The following is a 13,760-nucleotide window of genomic DNA, read 5'->3' as shown; positions in this document are numbered from 1 at the left end:
CAAATTCTGCACCACATTGTTTCTCTATCATCATAGAAAATCTCCCTTTTTATTTTTCAGCTAGCCACATACCCTGTGAATCTGTTAGAATGTGCAGGGTTCCTATCAGAATATTCCTATTCAAATTTGAAGTAAAATGCCGACCATTACAAATGACAGTGTATGTATCAGAAAGTTGACAGGACCAGATATTTACTGCTGCAGAACATATCGTGAAAGCAAGAGCTGCTCTATCTCCTGAGCTAACACAATGGTATATTAAGTCATAAGGATTCCACCAGTACATAGAAACAAAACACCTCATTTAGTCATCCTACTGGAATAATTCACAATTCAAACAACATGCACTCTATTAAGGGGAAACAGCAACAGTAATTATGTTGACTTTGGTACCAGTTTCCTGGGAATTATTTCTGCTAGTATAAGTAATGAGCATAAAAACATATGAAATAAGAACAGGAGTAGGCCAATCAGCTCCTTGAGCATACTCCATTATTCAATAAGGTTATGGGTGATTTGATGATGGCCTCAGCTTCACTTTCCTGCCTGCCTCCCATAACCCGTGAGTCCCTTCCAGATCAGAAATCTAACCCAGCCTTGAATCTAATGTTCATTTTTGGCCTTGTTTTTAGATGAGCTAACTCCTAAGCCTCCTCCATACATTTATGATTTTTTTGAAAGTGGAAAAATTTCAAACACCTTAAAAACTGCAAAAGGACTTCCGGTGACAGGGATATGCTAAGCGGAAGCAGGAAAGGTATCACTCCTCTTGGTAGTATAAATTTGGCATTTTTATCCCAAAAATAGGCGACTATGTTTGCGAAAAAAAACACATCCTCCTTCAAGATCACCACAGTTACCGAAAAATGACCTGAAACAATTCTAGAGGCCGAAAAACGGCAGGATCAGTAAGAGCCTGGATAGGAAGCACAGGCTGACGATGAGCTTGTGGAGTGGAACAGAGTTGGCTGTACCCGAACAGGCCGAGTCGCCGAGGCACATGCCGGACTACCCTGCTCGCAAAAAGGAAATGGATGGGCCTCCGAACAGAGGTGCCCTAAACCACAGGGACGCCATGAAACTAGAGAACGATGAAGGCAGCGGTCACGGACACCCTGGCCCTCTTCAAGGTGGTTCTGGAAAAGATGGAGCAATGACTTAAGGTACAGGAGGAGCCATCATGGAGCTGGAGAAGGCAGCAGCCGACCAGAGCGACCGGATCACCTCATTGGAGACGGAGGTGACAATGTTGGTGGCGGCCCAGGGGACGCTGAAAGGGAAGATCGAAGACCAGGAGAATCGGTCGCAGCACCAGAATCTCCGCATTGTGCACCTACTAGAGGGTATCGAGGGCAGGAGCCCCACAAAGTACATGGCCCAGATGCTGGGGCAACTGGTCAGGGGGAGAACTTCCCCAAACCTCCAAAGGTAGACAGGTCACTCCAGCCGAGGCCCAAAATGGGGGAGCAGCCACGGGCCATTATTGCGAAGCTGCACCGGTACCAAAACAGAGAGAAGATCCTGAATTAGGCAAGGCACACACGGTCCTGTAAGTGGGAGGGACACTCAATCTGTGTGTACCAAGATATTGGGGAGGCCAAGTGCCGGGCTGAAGTCAACACAGCCAAGGCAGCCTATACAAGAGCAAGGTGTGGTTTACGGTGCTGTACCTGGCCAAGCTCTGGGTAACCTTCCAGGGAGGGAGTATTACTTCACCGCACCAGCACTGGCCGAAGCGGATGAATTTGGGCGCAGGCATAGGCTGGGAAGACAGCAGGAACAACACTGAACACAAACTTTAAAAACAAGGACAAATGCGGGGTGGAGAACTGTCTCGGTTTCGATCTGCTAGGAGTGCGAGGAAGGAGAGGATGAGAGCGGTGAGGTGCAGAAACGTATGGAGAAGGAGGAAGGAACACAGTGGTTCGGGAAAGGTAAAGATCACTCCGGGAGGTGGGTGGGTAGAAGACTGGCTACGACAGGGCACAGATGGCAACAACAGAAACAAGTACACCTGAGCGGCCATCTTGGATGGTTCCCAAACAAAGAAAACATTGCAGTGCAGAATCCAATACATATGTTGAACATGGCGACAACACCCATCTTGGATGGCCCACTGTCATGTGAGAGTACCTTTAAGAACTGGGTGTTTAAGAAATGTACCTTTGAGAAATGGGTGTTTATCAGTGATGTCAGAGTGTGGGTGGAGCTGGACTGTCTGTCAGCTTTTTACTTTTGTTTTCGGCTGATTGGTGCAGGGTGTGTTTTAGTTTCGTTTTCAGAGCTGGATAGCTGCAGTCACAGCCAAAATGTATATGAGTCTCTCTCTCTGTAATCTAAAGACTGTAAATCGATCCTTTGGTGATTTAAAACTAATAACTGCTCTCAGTAGTGACTTTAACCTGATGTGCTTCTGTTTAAAGATTTCTTTTTGGGTCTTATGGATGTTAAAAGGACAGCTTAAGGATTACTTAGTATTGTATTCTTTGGGGTTATATTTGAATTGATGGTTGCTAAGATGTTCACTGTATGTTTTAAAAAGATTAGCTTGAGTTCATAGAATAAACATTGTTTTGCTTTAAAAAATACTTTTCCATTTCTGCTGTACCACACCTGTATAGTGGGCCTTGTGCTCCCCATAGCACAATCTATTAAAAGTTGTGGGTCAGGTGAACTCCATGCTACACTTTGGGGTTCTCTAAATCCTGGCCCATAGCACCCCAGACAAAGGGAAACCAAGGAGACCACAGGCGTATCCACAAGGTAAGTATGGTTGACCCTTGGTGGTACCATCAGAGGGGGACTCAAAGTTGAAGCAGCTCCTCAACAGACTGGACATGCCGGTCTTGGCGGGAGACAGGGGACAGGAACTGGAAGCGCCATTAGTACTGAGAGAAGTCATGGAGACCATTAATTCCATGCTGGTGGGGAACGGGTTGGGGCCAGGGCCGGATGGGCTCCCAGTGGACTCCTGTAAAACATTTGCAACAGCAGTGCCCTGTACCTGTGGGAAATGAATGCAGACTCACTAGCAAGGGATACCCAGCCGCCAACGTTGGCTCAGACCTCAATATCATGGATCCCGTAAAAAGGACAAAGACTTGGCGGAGTGTGGGTACAGACCCATCTTACTCTTTAACAATGACACTAAGATCCTGGCGATGGCCCTGGTAAGGCAGCTGGAGGGCTGCATACCAGATGTTGTCACGGAAGATCAGACAGGCTTTGTCAAGGGCAGGCAGCTAAAATTGAACATCACGCACCTGTTAAACATGATCATGACTCCATCCGGGGGAGAACACCAGAAGTGATCCTGGATGCAGAAAAGGCCTTTGACAGGGTCGAATGGAAGTACCTCATGGAGGTACTGAAACAATTTGTGTTTAGGCCAGGGTTCACCCCCTACTGCACAGTGCTCCCTTGGCGAGCATACATACAAACGACACCAGCCCTGGATATTTCTGACTGCACAGAGGCACAAGGCAGGGATGCCCACTGTCCCGTCTGCTGTTTGTCCCAGCGATCGAGCCTACAGCGATCGCCCTAAGAGCGGTGAAGGGGTGGAGAGGGATCCAAAGCTGAGACAGAGAGCATTGAGGCTCACTCCATGCAGATCACCTTCTCCTCTATATCTTGAACCCCCTGGCTAGAATGAAGGAATAATGAAACTCCTGAACGAATTCAGAGTCTCCTCAGGGTGAAAACTTCCTTTGAGCCTGCAGGGGCTGCCGTTCAAACAGGCCCAGACCAAATACTGCTACCTGGAGATCCAAATTGCCCATGACTGGACACGGATCCACAAATGGAACCTGACTAGTCTGAAGGAAGTTAAAAAGGACGTGCAGAGATGGGGATGACTCCCTCTCTCCCTGGCAGGGAGAGTGCAGATGATCAAGATGAACGTGCTGCCCAGGTTCCTCTTCCTCATCAGATCCCTCCCAATCTACATCCCCAAGGCCTTTTGAAAAGTTGATAAGTTAATCATGGTGTTTGCGTGGAGGGGAAGTGCCCGAGAATCAGGAAGAAGGCACTGCCACGGAGGAGGAATGTGGGAGGCCTGGCCCTCCTGAACCTCCAGTTCTACCACTGGGCGGCCACTGCACAAAGAGTACAGGGATTGGTCAAGGAACCCGTTGCAGAGTGGGTGAGGATGGAGGAAAGTTTCTGTGCAAGGACATCCCTCCGAGTACGAACCACATCTGCACTGACATCCACCCCCTCCTCCCCCCCCCCCTCCCCCCCAGCCAGATACTCGAACAGCCCAGTGGTAGTAGCCACGCTCTGAATGTGGAATCAAATGAGAGCACTTTGGACTAACTGAAATGTCCACCATAGCCGCCATCTGCAATAATCACAGGGTCACTCACACAACAATGGATGCTTCCTTCAAGAGGTGAAATGAAATGAAATGAAAAGGAAGCAGGTAGAGGTGGAGACAGGACGAGGGGACACTGAATGTCAGGGACATGTACACGGACGATACAAACGACCCTGGGGGGAACTCACGGAGAAGTTTCAGCTCCTGAGAAGGGATGACCTGAGGTACATACAGGTCAAAAACGTCCTCCGCAAGGAAACAGCAATGTACCCCCAGATACCAGAACACTCACTGTTAGAAAGACTACTGAATGTGGCGACCTAGGGGAGGGGAACCGCGCAGACATTTATGGACAACTGTTAGAAGAGATAGGCTCACTCCTGGACAAGACAAAGAAAAAGTGGAAGGAAGATCTAGGCAGGGAGATATGTGGAGGACTCGGGATTGAAGCACTGCACAGGGCAAACTTGACCTCCACGTGCAGCAGGGCTGAGCCTAATACAACTAAAGGCGGTGGACTGGGCGCACCGAACGAGATCACAAATGAGTGGGTTCTTCCTGGAGGTGGAGTACAAATGCGAATGGTGCCAGGGAGGCCTAACTAACCACACTCACGTGTTCTGGGTGTGCCCCCCCCTTGTTGTGTATTTGAAACTCTTCTTTGAGGCCATGTCCAGGGTTGGGAGTGAGGGTGGAGCTGTGCCCACTAGTGGTGGTCTTCGGGGTATAAGAACAGCCAGAGCTCTTCATGGGGAGGGAGGCTGGCGTCGTTGCTTTTGCCTCCCTGATCGCGTGCCTGGAGATTCCTGCTCGACTGTCGATCGGCAGCACCACCCAAAGCTACAGACTAGTTGTCCGAGCTGGTGGAATTTGTCAGGCTGTCCATGGGTCGGAAGAAGCTTTCCACAGTACTTGGAAGCTGTTTGCCAACTTGTTTCAAGACCTGTTCATCGCCAGCAACCAATAACGTAGGGAGGGGGGCAACGGGGGACAGGGGGGTGAGGGGGAGACATAGAGCAAGTCACAGAACCAGTAAGAGCAAGAAAGAGGGGAGAGGTGGACGAATGCACCAAAGAGGAACATGGGAGACAGGCAGAAGGGATGGAAACTAAAAGAAACATGTTTGCTCGCAAATCAATGTCTGAACCACAATGTACATAACTCACTGTCAATACGTTTTATGACCAAGTCTGGCAATGCAAAGCCTGCAAGAGAAGTATTTCCGTTAAGGGGAGCTATTGTTACAGTTGTCTGATGAAACTCCCTCTTGTTGTCGATATATGTGTTGGCCTTGTTTGGCCCTGTGAATGCGTGATATAAAATGTTAAAAGCTCAATAAAAATACTTTCAAAAATAAAGGAACGACACGAACGGTTATAACCTTGGAGGCCCCAATACCGCAAAACACCCACATTTCGAATTGCCTGCTCTCCTGTTTGGGCATCTCCAACACTGCTACAAGGTGTCAGTAGTTTCTCCAACTGCACACAAACAGTGGGATTCCCCAACCCCCGCCGAGTCAGAGAATCCTCGGCGGGCGGCGTGAATCCCGCCTCGCCACTCCAACACCGGCTGCCGTATTCTCCAGTGCCGGTTTTCAGGCAGGGGCGGGGATCATGCCACGCCAGTCGGGGACCATTGGCAGTGCCCTCCCCCCCCCGGCAATTCTCTGGGCCCCGATGGGCTGAGTGGGTGTCGGTTTCTGGCCAGGCCCCCTGGCGTGCAATGGACATGGTCCCACACAGCGGGACCCGGATGGTAGGCTGGCTGGTGCGGTCCTCAGGGGGCGCGGGGGATCCGGCCCCGGGGGAGGCCCCATGGTGGCTTGGCCCACAATCAGGGCCCACCGATCTGCGGGCAGGCCTGTGCTGTGGGGGCACTCCTTCCTTCTGCGTCGGCCTCTGTAGGGCTCTGCCATGGCCGGCGTGGAGAAGATAGCCCCCTGCTCATGCGCAAGAATACGCCGGCCGGTCTGCGCATGCGCAGAACCACGCCGACGGTTCTGCACATGCGCTAACACGCGCTGGCTCTTCAGCATCAGTTGGCGCCAACCCCTCCGGCGCCGACCTAGCCCCCGGAAGTGCGGAAGATTCTGCAACTTCCGATTGACCCGCCGCCGTCGGGCCATCGGGGGATTCGGGAGAATCCCGCCCTCAACTGTTATCTTTACTGCCCCTATTGTTGCAGGGGGACTTTAGGATCCTGTTTACTTAGTCCATCTCACAGATTCTTGCCTTTGGCAAAGCACATTGAAGCAGAACAAGATTAGATTCAGCCACACAATATTCTCACTGTCGTATATAGAGAGTATTCGTGTGTTGTTGCACACCATATTAGCAGCTGATATTTGATTGATCAGGCAACATGGGTGAAGAATTATTTATTGAGAATAAAGTAGCTCAGCTTCTGCCATGGGTGAAGGAAATAATTAGGAGAAGATATTATCAATGAGATTCTATTGAATGTTTCTCGTGAATGTGATATTAGAATTCATAATATCCATATAATCCCTACAGTGCAGAAGGAGACCATTAGGTCTATCGAGTCTGTACCAACCCTCTGAAACAGCACCCTACCTGGTCTCATTCTCCCACCCTATCCTACAATGCAGAAGGAGACCATTTGGCCATCAAATCTGCACCAATCCTCTGGAACAGCACCCTACCTGGGCTCACTCCCCATCCTATCCCTGTAGCCCAGTAACCCCACCTAATGTTTGGATACGAAGGGACAATTTATCATGGCCAATCCATCTAACCTGCTTCTTTGGACTGTGTGAGAAAACCGGAACACCCAGAGGAAACCCATATAGACATGGGGAGAACGTGCAAATTCCATCCAAAGCCAGCATTGAACCCGGGTCCCTGATGCTGTGAGGCAGCAGTGTTAACCATTGTGCCACCGCGCCGTCCTTGTATCTATGTTGTATCTATAGCTTCAAGCCTTTAAGTCTCTTTGCTGCTCTTCATTGTCTCTTCGAGGATTCTCCGAATTGTACTACAAAGTTGTGCATCATGAAGCAGCCTTTGGTTGGGTTGTATATGGAAACTACCCCCACTGATCTGTCGAGACATCTCTGCTTCAACATGTCTCTGATTCATTCAACAATTACCCCGAGCAATGAGTGAACCTCATTAGATCAGTGGTTAGAAGATGTGTGTGTTGTTGCCATAGAGATGCCCTGAATTATAGGACAATAGAGAGTAGCTAAATGCCTAAACACAATTTGCCATTTTTTTCTATCGATCAAGTTTCACTAAGGTGTCCTTTTTGTACAATTCCAATCTAAAGCAAGCAAAATACGGACCTATAATCTTACCAATGATAACTGGCCAATCTAATTTTATCCAATTTCTTTTTGTTGCTGATTTTCGACTGCACCACCCCCCGCCCCCCGTGACCCCACAACCCCAGCCTCAAAAAGGCATTGGTTCCTTGCCTTGCTATCGTAGCTTCGCAGACATCAGTACTCCTCCAGTACCTTATTCAAGTGCCGTTATTCATGTACGGACCTTGACAGAAAATGTAGATTAGCTATTTGATGACAAGTAAGATGAGAATCACGGAAAATTCTCTCACTGGCCTACGCGCACATATTATACTTCCAGCAAGGATAGCATTTAGAAGTAGAAACACTGGGTGATTTTCTCTTTGTCTACACCCAGGGAGCTGAGTGCAACTTCAATGCCTCCACCATGCCCAAATGTAATCAGCTGATCCAGCACAGTCTGGGAATAAAACATGGAACATTCCCAGCCTTTTGTGCTTGGCTATATACTTACTGAGCCGTTAAAATTGCTCCCTTACCATTGCATTTTAAGAGGAAGCAATTTGTTCAGTTTGAAATATATGTCCATCTCCAAGCATTCACCAGAGATAGCCAGGCCATTTAATAGCAACACAAAGAGGAAAGAAATAAAGATTTTTTTTTTAAAATGAGGATGTAAGCTTTCTAACCCCCAAAGTGCATTGTAAAGCCAAATAAATATGAAAACCTTTCTCAGTAGCTGTATTTTAGTTTGTTGTAGTAAGATATTGAGAAGCTTGTTATCTTTCATATGAAATCTCTGTTGCACTTCCTCAATTAATTTACCAGATTTTTATATTGTTTGAGCAACACTCATTCCCACAGAAACATCTTCTCATATTGCATCACAATGGCTTGTTCCCACAGTAAATATATTCATGTGGTGCGGTAGGTTTTTAAGTAAATAACTAGAAACAGATCAGAGGGTTTCTGTGAGAATGCATTATTCCTTTGAGAAGTAAAGGGACACTTTGATCAGCATCAGTGCAGGATGGCCACCATGGTAACCAGGGCTGGTGTGCATGTATGTATCCAAGCAACAACATTCAGCAGTGAATATTATTCAGTCACTCTCCATTTTCCCCTGAGCAACTCCTTATAATAGGAAGCTTTGGATTAAACCTAAACTGTCTGAATACTAACAATAATACCACTCTTTTGACAGGCTAATATTCCTATGACATCTAATAAGAATTGTGATGGACTTAAAGTGACTGTAAGTTATCTGTGCTATCTAGACGTTGTCAAGGAACTATCTGTCTCATGTATGATCATAGGGACAATGAGAATAAAATTGGAAGCATTAAATTACCCTATAATGATTGGCATAAAGCAATGATACTTTATACTTACTTCCCTTGTTGTTTTTAATAGGTAAAACTGTGCACATCGATGGCGGTGTTCGTATGTAATACTGGAAGATTGCTTTCATGAATAACACATGACTTTACTTTGGTTTGCTGAGATTAAAAACGCTGCCATGTGTCTAGAATTTTATGTGGAGTGTTTTTATGGTTTGGGCTTTTTCCAAACATGTTAAACTTGTATAGAAAGAGGAACTTCCATAATCAGATTAAGTCTCCTTGAAGTAAAAACTCCTTGAAGTGAAACCCTTATGCATAGGATGAGCAAAATAAGATGCCATGGGACTAACCCATGATTCTGATACCACACCCCAGGGAGACCATTAGATGCCAACATATTCTCCAATCTACTCCAAAAGGTGTTCAACTGCATGTCAGGCCAAATACATCAGGCTCAAACATAAACAGAAAATGCTGGAAACACTCAGCAATTCAGGCACAGTGTCTGTGAAGAGATCTCGCAATTTAATATTTCAGTCAGGGTTATGGCTGGAAAATTGACTAATCGCTCCTCTCCACATATACTGTGCCTGACCTGCTGACTATTTCCAGCATTTTTTCTTCTTGTTTGATTTCCAACATAGGCAGTATATTTTTTTTCATGCATATTGCTATTATAATTAAATATTTTATGTGCGATTATGCATAGTGTTACAAACGGGAGAGAAAGGCAAACTGAACTACTTTCCTCTGTCATGTGAGAGTAACTTTAAGAAATGGGTGTTTATAAATGGTTATGTATATAAATATCTGTAGTGAGAGTACCTTTAAGAAATGGGTGTTTACTACTGCAGTGATGTCAGAGAGTGGGTGGAGCTGGGCTGTCTGCCAGCTTTTTACTTTCATTTTCAGAGCTGGATAGCTGCAGTCACAGCCAGAAGGTGTATGAATCTATCTCTGTAATCTAAAGACTGTAAATCGATCCTGGTGATTTAAAACTAATAACAGCAGTGACGTTAACCTGATGTGTTTCTGGTAAAAGGTGTTTTAAGTCATATGGATGTTAAAAGGAAAGCTTAAAGGATTCCTTAGTGTTGTATTCTTTGGGGGTTGTATTTGAATTGATGGTTGCTAAGATGTTCACTGTATGTTTTAAAAAGGTTAACTTGAGTTCATAGAATAAACATTGTTTTGCTTTAAAAAAATACTTTTCCATTTCTGCTGCACCACACCTGTAGAGTGGGCTGTGTGCTCCCCATACCACAATCTATTAAAAGTTGTGGGTCAGGTGAACTCCATGCTACACTTTGGGGTTCTCTAACCCCTGGCTCATAACACCTCTCACCAATTGTCTATAAGATGGTGTTTTGAATTATTTTTAAAGGAGGCTGTGGCATGTTTTCCCGAACACTGTTGTGTGATCCAATTTGCTAATAACTAGCAGAAAACTCTCATTATGATTAACTAAGAAGGTTAGTTAATTCTTGTTCAAACACGAGGGTTGAGTATTTGTAATGTCCCACTCCACTATATACACAGGCAGTAACGTGGGATGGAGAGAAGGAAAATTTTACAACTATGGAAAGTAACAGTAAAAGAAGCACATAAATATTAATTCACATAATTGTCAGGATCTAGCGAGGATTTTTTTCATATAGGAGATTGAGCTGAGCTGGCTGAAGACCAGAGTTGTAGCATTCTCTTTACAGTTGCCATTGATGCAACAAGCTGGAGTTGGTGCATCGAGACTGGGTCAGTTCTGCAGGCAATGGTAGGAAACCTTGTGGAAGAGACGAGCTTCAAGAAACTGTGCTTGCTCAGCCAAGACTTCTGCTTCTTGCGTTCGCCGATGTTGGGTGTTAACAACAGACTGAGGATTTTCTCAATCCGCAAAGGAACATAGATATTTCAAAGGGGTCACTCGGGTCATGTGACCCTTTGTCTATAATGATTTCAAAAGAGATGTTTATCTAGTGTCTGGAGCTGGCTTTGATTTCATGATGAATAATGTCCCATCCATTAGGATTTTAAAGAATGACCATCCGTATTGATGCTCTTGTGCCAGGAAGCCAATGTCCAAGGAGACCCACTGACTCCACTAGAGGGCAAGTTTATTAAGAGGCAAATAATGTCCATAATCCCCTTTCAAAATGGACTGGGATAATCCCAGGTGTGAGATGAGTCTGCAGGCAAAACATGTTTCAATCTGTGAATCCTCTGGTTTCGAGTTTATAATACCCTGACAATTGGGTGTGAGATTCTACAATGGTGAGAGGAGAATTATTTTGTTCTTGCAACACCTGTTTGCATCTTCCAGAACAAAGGGTTAATCCTGTGCTCAAGTGACTTGAAGCAGTCATCTTTCTTCGTTCCACAGAAAGTCCATTTTACAAGAGAAAAAAGAATAATGTTTTGATACATACAGCGTTGGATTTCTTTCCTTGTCATATTGACGCAACAATAGAATTAGAAGAGTACCGAAAGACGCAGATATAAATACACAGAAATCAACAAAGATGGAATCAGTGCAGCAAGATATTTAAATATCCCTTTTGGTGAACATTTCTTCCAATTAGCAAGTGATGTGAAATTCTCTACAGTATAAAGTGACAAGTGAAAAACCTTTAACCAAACCTATGTTTCTGCCTATTGAAGAATTTTGAAACTAACAAAACTATTCTCCCGTTACTAAACCCTGCTCAGAAAGGGAAAAATAGTGAAATACCCTTAGTATTGGCTGCTTGGCTGCCAGGGCAGTCTTCCTGCTGAATGGAATGGGATGTGATATCCATATCTGGGAATGGGGACCTATGATGCTCTGAACATGGTTCAGGGATAAGGGTTGGACCACAAAGCTCTTCTTAGTTTTCAGGCTTCCGCGGACTGTTTTTCAAAGTTGAGTTGGAATGCTTTCTCAGAAAATAGAGAAATTGTGTATGTATTTGCACGCTGAAAACATATTATTTGTCCCTGAAAGGGACTGCCAGGGGTCAGAGTAGACTACTGTCATTCTGCAAAAAGTCACAAATGAGAGACCTTCATCCAAACCTATGTTTCTGACTATTGAGAAATGTTTGAAATTGCCAAGACACGCTTTGTTCTGAGCTAGCCTTGGCTATTGTACCCTTCTCTGTGAGGGAATGAGGGATATACCTTGACTATTCCCAAATAAATGGGATGGAGTTAGCCCAGTACATCAGTGCAGAAGGCAAACCTAGAGCTTTTGCAACCATTATTAGCCTGAAGTGCCAAGTGGATCTCTGCCTCCTCCTGATGTTCCCAGCATCAGAGATGATAGTCTTCAGCCTATTTGATTCACTCCATTTGATATAAAGAAATGGCGGAAAGCACTAGATACCCCTGAAACCTGACAATATCTCAGTAATAGTACTGAAGACTTACACTCTAGAATTAACCATGGCCCTAGCTAAGCTGTTTCAATGTAGCTGTACAGGTACAATTACCCTGTCCACAGAAATAGGATAAATCCACTCCGAATATTTACCACCACATCAGCCTTCTCTGAGTCATCATTGATGAAGGGTGCTATGAAGTGACAATAAACTGCCTCCTGATGCTCCTTTTGGGTTCTGCCATGGCACCTCAGCTCCTAAACTCCTTACTGCCTTGGTCCACACATGGACAAACGAGTTTTTCACTGATCGTAATTTCAAGGAGCCCCAGCAAAATTGAAGGCAATGGGAATCAGAGGAAAATTCTCCACTGGTTGGACTCACAGGACATCTTTTCAGGAGTTCCTCAGGATAGTGTCCTAAACCCAACCAACGATCTTCAGCTGTTTCATCAATTATCTTCTTTCATTCATTAGATTAAAAGTGGGGATGTTCACTGATGATTGCACAATGTTCAGTAACATTCACGACTTTGCAGATACTGAAGTGCTATGTCCATATGTAGCATGAGTTGGATGATATACAGGCTTGGACTGATAATTGACAAGGAACATTTGTAACACACAAATGACAGCACTGACCAGACCAAATTTAATCTTCTCCTCTTGACATTCATTGGCATCACCATAGCTGAATCCTCCGCTATCAACATCCTGTGGGTTGCTCTTGACCAGAAACTGAACTGGACCAGCCATATAAATATACTAGAATGGCGACAACAGTTGGTCAGAGATAAGGAATTCTGAAGTGAGAAACTCACATGCTGGCTTCCGAAAACATGTCGACCATCTATAAGCACAATTTAGGAGCTGATGGAATGCCTGCCTGAATGAACGTGGTTCCAACAACACTCAAGAGGCTCGACACCAATGAGGATGAAGTATTCCACTTGATTGGCACCTCATTCACCAATTTTAACATTCACTTCCTCCACCACCAATGCATAGTGGCAGCTGTGTATGCTATAAACAAATTGCTCTGCAGCATCTCACCAAGGTTCCTTTGACAGCAGCTTCGAAACCCATGACTTTTACTATCTAGAAGGACAAAGGAAGCACCAGCACCTGAAGTTCCCCTCCAAGCCACACAGCACCCTGGTTTGGAACTAGACCACCATTCCTTCCTTGTCACTAGTTCCAAATCCTGGAACACCGTGGGTGTACCTACACCACATGGGCTGCAGCGGCTCAAGATGGCGGCTCACCACCATCTTCTCAGGGGCCAGAGTAGGTGGATTGGCCACGCTAAAATTGCCCCTTAATTAGAAAAAATATTTGGCTAATCTAAATTTATAAACAAAAAAAAACAAAAAAAATCTTCTCAGGGGCAATTTAGGATGGGTAAGAAAAGTTGGTCTTGCCAGCAATGACCACATTACATGAAAGAATGCAAAGTAGAAGAATTCAGTTTTTCATAAT

This window comes from Scyliorhinus canicula, chromosome 13, assembly GCF_902713615.1.
Source record: "Scyliorhinus canicula chromosome 13, sScyCan1.1, whole genome shotgun sequence".
Classification (NCBI taxonomy): domain Eukaryota; kingdom Metazoa; phylum Chordata; class Chondrichthyes; order Carcharhiniformes; family Scyliorhinidae; genus Scyliorhinus; species Scyliorhinus canicula.
The sequence above is the reverse complement of the archived record's forward strand: the minus strand, read 5'-3'. Positions refer to the sequence as shown.